Here is a 6,059-nt window from a genome sequence, read left to right on the forward strand (position 1 = left end):
CCCACAACTGAGTTATCATTTAATTTATTTTTCTTCCAGCTTGAATACTCATTTGAATATCTTCACTTATCTTTTTTCCTTTTCTATCAAGCTCTTTTCTTATTATTATTTTTCTCATTTTGTCTCATAAAAAAGTATTTTCCTCAACCTTTTCTTTTTTACTTTCACAACTTTTTTCCTTCTGTATTCACTCTTCTAATGGAGAATTTCCACCAAGAATCCACCAAGAGTTTACTCCAAGTTCCCATTTCAGCCATGAAAAGTTTATCAACCATTCCTTCAGCACACACCTTGCTTGATGTGTGTTTCTTATAGTTTATATACTTGTGATCATACTGTATCCCTTTGTATGCACCAGGAAAGTGACTTTCAAGGTCAGGGTCATCAGTACTATCAAGTTCAAGCCAAGTGCCAGACCTTAAAGCACTCTGAAGTAAGGCTCCCTCAGTAACTGGGGTTAAGACCGTGCTTTTTCGTTTGGATAAGTTGGGTCTTAGATGGTTTGGAAAAGCTGCTACTCTGCTTCTTAGGTTTTTGGGAAAACCTGTTGATTTATGTGAGGAGCCCATATGTTCCTATACAAGCAGTACAATTCCTGATTACATAAATGCTCCCATAATCTCAGCATAGCTATGAAAAAAAAGCGTGATAATAATTCCGACAACATCATTTCATATTTGAGAGGATGAATATGAGACAAAAACAACATACTTCTATAGCCTATTTCTGAGGGGTGTAATTTCCTGTTGCTCTACTAAATTCTCTTCTTTTTGACTTTAATAGGTTCACAGCAATTTAACCCTCATAAAAATGTTCTGCATTACTTTGAAAAGGCTGGAAACAAGACAGCATATTTCTTGCAGTATTTTTGAAAATCTGCACATCCCTGAAACAAAATGTCTGAAAATCTCTTAAGATAGTAGATAACCCAATCCATTTAGGTTTCACAGTGGATTCTGGGCTTACCTGAAGAAAGAGGCAATTGCATGAATCTGCAATAGTTAAAACACTTCTACCGATGAACTGTGGTTTTGTCTCAGTGGAAATACCTGACAATTGCACTGAGGCTGTTCCCAGGCATCATTGTGCCTAGGAGGAATTCTTAATTTTTTTGTCATTTTATTCCTACTAGTAAATTAAACTCAGAATTTTCAGCCAATCTGTATCTTTGTAAAATGAAACGGGTTCCAGATTTTTCTGCCAGTTTAGGGCTGGATTACCACAGTGAAAGTTGTCTTGCTAAGTTAGTAGCAAGAAACAGTCACAAGCAGAGACTTAAGAAGATGGTACCAGCCAAAGGATACTACACTCCTTTCCTGCCACCTTTGGATCCCAGGTCCACCACAGTTGAGCTCTAAACATTCAGCACTGGCTGCAGGGACAGGGTGGCTGATTATCCCTTTGGTTACCCCTTCTCGGTACCTGTGGATACCCCTCCATTGCAAATGCAACACAGTCGGGGATTAAAGCAGAGCTTTATTCTCCACACTAGTAGAGAGCAAGAGGACAATCTTCTCTTTAACTCTCTGACGTGGAATACATTCTTGATTAAGCTTTAAACCAGCTCTCAGTTTTATATCAATAAGCAGAATCCCCCCCAACAGTCAATATTACATGATCTCTTCTTCACAAGAGCTTATGTAGCTTACCATAGTTATACATATTCCCACACAAACAGTAGTGCTGTCTGATCCTGGAGTGTGTCAAACGCCTTGGTGTTTTTCTGTGGCATCCTGAGAGTGATTTTATCAATGACAAAAATTCATACTACCTAATCAATAACTATAGTACAACAAGTTGGGGCAAACAAGGTGCAGAAATCCTGATAAACATTTTATAGGGCTTTAGAAACAGCTTTCAAAAACTGATAAGAGAATGAACTCCCTTCAGCAGGATGCTGTTGGCAAGTTTAACAGCCTCATACACAGGATCTCACACCCTGTGAAAGCTTTAGGTTGGATTCTCCAATCACACTGCTAAACCAGGCTCCTGGTGGATGCACACTTCATGTGTCCACCAGATTTAAAGGTAAAATTGCAGTTTGACTCAGCATAAACAACATTAGAACCAGGTCATTCATGTTTTATAGGATTCTAAGTGGGACTATGTGACTTACAGCATAATGTATGTTCTGTCAGACACTTCCATGGGAGAGTTGTGTTAGCACAAGACATCCAAATAGCTCTTTCTTTAAATACCAGTATGTCTCCCTACACTGTCTTCATTTCCAAATTTGGCTCCACTTATGTAACACAGACCACTGAACTGAATGATAGCATTGTTTGTATTGTATTTCTTTTATTTTGTCTTTCTAGTCTGATTTAGTACTTTACTTTGTCACATTTATTTAACTATAAAAGCATTATGTGAATCCAAGATGATACTTTATCCCTGCATCTTGCTCTAGATCCACTCTTTCAATGATAAAATTAGAATCTTACTCCTAGACAAGGTGTCAACATTTGCCTAAAAAAACTTTATTCCCTCATTTGTAGAAGCTTGTAAGTAGGTCATCAGCACAAGTAACCCAGGCAAACATCAAGAGTGATTAGAAAAGCATCTTGGCTCCAGGATGAAAGTCTAGTTTTAGTGCACTTGATACCAATGCCATTTTGCTTGGTTTAAAGTTATAGAACAGTAAAGCAATTGGTGGATTTTCTATTTTGAAGTTTTATTTTTTATATATAATGCAGGGCTCTGGAAATAATGAGAATTGCAGTGGACAGCATCAGTCTTAAAAAAAACCCAAAGTCCAAAACCAACCAAACAAAACAACCCAAGAAAAAAGCCACAGAAATTGAAGTATGATATATTCTAGTGAAGCACAAATTAACTTGCATTGCTCTTCAAATAATCAGTTCATTAAGAAGGATTTGCATGAATTGTTGCCGATTTCACTCAAAGGATGAACATCACAAAAGTACAATTTTTCTATTACGTTAATTGTGAATAAAAGTAGTTAATGTGCAATTTTCCCCAATATAACCTTAATTGTGAATAAAAGTAACTTAATATGTAATTTTGTCCAATATAACTGAGGAGCTGCATTTTATCGTAATACATTTATCAACATAAATAAGAGCAGAAGAAGTCATCATGATTTAGGTGCATTTGAAGAAAATGAAAAAAGTAATTTTCCTAAAATATGTATTGCATCGGGGGGGTTGTGTGCTTTTCAAATTGTTTTCATGCATATTTAATCAACGTGAGACCTATACTTATGCAAGTTGAAATAGGTACCAGTCTGTGTCCCAGGCTGTTCTGTTTTACAGTTTTCCAATTGAGATTTTTTTTAAAGCCGATATAATTAATGATTAAAGGAAATAACTAAAATAATCTTCAGCAGGTGGCATAAACTGGGAAAAAACCAAGGAACTCACAAACTACCAGCAAACCCTTAGTTCAGTTCAGTGCAGTATTGGTGCGATGCCTAGTTTTTCAAGAATTGCTTGGGTTTTACCAAGATTGCTGAAATACAGAGGTGGATACATAAAATGATTCATTGAAATACTGAAACACTACAATAACCTGGGAGGATAAAGCCCTCAAAATCCAACACACCCTCCAAATCCTACCTATACACTGGCATAGAAACATACTTTCTCACACCCACATGTGTATTTTGGCAGACATGTGTGCCTGGCACACAGAGAGATGGAAGGTAAGTACCCACACACCTCTAGGTCTACAGAGGGTTAGATAAACACCATCTAGGAATAGAAGCACAATCCTATGAATCTGTACATATAATACATCCACATGCATCCGAGCAAACACATAAGCATGGATATACACACCCACACACCCAGAGACACGGGGACATAGGCAAGGCACATGCACAGACACAGACAGCTCCATAAGCACACACATATACCTACACAGCTGGCTGCATACTCACATGGACAGACAGATATACGGGCATGTGTGTGAGGGAGAGTTTACACTGGCTCTGCTAATTTCTCCTTCCTTTTTGAAGCATTCCAATTTTAGGATCCTGGAGTGAGTCAGGTCCCTTCAGGGGAGATATTCCCAGAGGAGCAAAGCACTTCCAATTTCTTTAACGTTCCCCACCTCTCTCTCGCTCTCTCCCAACAGCAGATCCAGGGAGATGAGCTGGGCACCCAGCACGGCTCTCCCAGATGCTGCCTTGGCACTTTCCATCCCAGCTTAAGGAAGAGTATAGGATGGCAAGCTTAAGATCTCGCCACTTCACCCCCAAAGTCTGCAGGAACAGGAACCTCTGGGCAACATCTGGACACAGCTCCTTTCTGCACGCTCCCTTCACCTCCCCATGCCCCCTCAGCTGTGGGACTACAGGGATCCCCCTGTACCCTACCTGTCCTCTGCAGGTGTGAAAACCCTTGTCCCCCTCCCCCCTTCCCCCTTTCTCCTGGCCCCTCAATCCCATCAGTAAACGTCTTCGCAATCCGCCACTCTAAACTTTTTCCCGGCTGCAAAATCCGCAACCCCCCGGGCAGCGGCTACATCCAGCCCGGAGGGCAGGATGGGGCGGGAGTGGGTTGCAGGGACCCGGGATGCAGGGATCAAGGCTGCAGGGTGTGGGATGGAAGGGTTGATATGAAAGGACCGGGATGTGGAATACGGGGATGTGAGGACCGGGATGCACGAATCTGAGACGCAGGATGCAGAGATCAGGATGTGGGATGCAGGGACCAGGACGCCGGATACCGGTGCCCAGCTCCTTACCGTGCAATGAGGGTAGATCCTGGCGAGGGTCTCCAGCTGCTCCCGGACATCGCGGGCCTCCCGATGTGCTCGTTAAACATCCACAGGGGAGTCTCACCCCCCAAACTTGTGCGAGCTGCTTCCTCTGGGAACAATCACCCTTTCTCCCCCTCGCCTTGGATTTGATCCCGATGGAAACTCATCAAGCGGTCAGAGGTAAGGCTGTGAGGGAAGGAGAAGAGGAGCGGGGGCAACGGGACAGAGAGATTGCGATCACCAAGCGATGATCCCCTTCCTTTCCCCTCTCCTCTGGAGCACCCGCTTCCCGTTCCTCTGACCAACTTTGGCTCTGCTTGGCCAGGCAGCGCCTGGGACCGGCGCTGTGAATTGGGGTCCCTTTTCGCAGCCTGACATCTTTCTAGATTTCCTCTCCTTTCTGGGCAAAGGGGATTGTCGCAAAGCTTTAAATTAGGAGGCGACCTAGAGTTACAAAGACAGGGAGTGGGAGCTGCTGGCGTTCGCAGACCGCCTCCCCCGGCACTAGGCTGCGCGGAGGGGCAGGCTGCGCCTTATCCCTACCATTTATTAGTTGACTGCGCTCCTAGTTCTCACTGTGGAGCTGGCTATCGCTCCTGGCACGGCCGGGAGCGGGATTGTGGCAGGAGCCCTCGGAGGGAGGAGAGCCCCATGCTGCGGGGCTCCCCGCGGTTGTTTAACTGCGCCGGCAGCGAGGGCAGGAGCGCAGCCCGGTCCCGGGGGGGAGGACAGGGGTGATGGGGGGGGACGGGACACGGGGACGCTGCTGTCGCCTGGCAACCCTGCATCCCTGCCCCGAGCATCCCTCCTCTAGCGCCCTGATTGGACGGGGCCGCGGTGGCGGGGGGAGGACACACACACGCCCCTTCGAGGATGCTGCGCCCCGGCACTGCGACTTGTCGCATCCTCAAAAAGCCGGGAGCGGGCAAGGGGAATACGGAGCAGCGGGGAGAGCCGAGGCGGTTCAGGGCGTTGTATCACCGTCCTCCTGCTGTCTCCCTTCCAGCTGACTTGACCAATTTGTTTCTGCTTTACATCTCCTAGAAAAAGAATGTGTCGGTGTATGTATGTATATATGAGTGGATGGATGGATGGATAGGTAGATGAATAGATAAATAGATAGATAGAAAGAAAATATACAAATATATGCATATATGTTTAAACGAATATGTATTTGTATATACAGATAGATGTATATGTATTATCTATAATCTCTACATTATCTCTCTATGTTCTAACTCTCCTATATGGGAAGAAAGAAGAAAAATAGTTACTGAGAAAAGATCACTCTAGAATGCAGCAAAGCTGGATGCAAAAGGAAAAGAAAGCTACTTTTT

General features: G+C 43.9%; 1 protein-coding gene across 4 annotated transcripts in view; it reads right to left on the bottom strand.

Moving 5' to 3' along the window:
* Positions 1-5,419, bottom strand: part of GRM3 (glutamate metabotropic receptor 3) — a 104,632-nt gene extending 99,213 nt beyond the window's left edge. For 3 of the 4 annotated variants that reach the window (XM_051795291.1, XM_051795293.1, XM_051795290.1), the window contains exon 1: positions 4,708-5,419. The gene's annotated coding sequence lies outside the window, so the exon portion shown is untranslated. Of the gene's footprint in view, positions 1-3,898; positions 4,096-4,707 lie in introns of those variants that run through there. The other variant, XM_051795292.1, reaches the window with a different exon arrangement.
* Positions 5,420-6,059: the final 640 nt, after the last annotated feature.

This window comes from Manacus candei, unplaced genomic scaffold (assembly GCF_025592945.1).
Source record: "Manacus candei isolate 608988 ecotype Guabito, Panama unplaced genomic scaffold, ASM2559294v1 h1tg000042l, whole genome shotgun sequence".
Lineage (NCBI taxonomy): Eukaryota > Metazoa > Chordata > Aves > Passeriformes > Pipridae > Manacus > Manacus candei.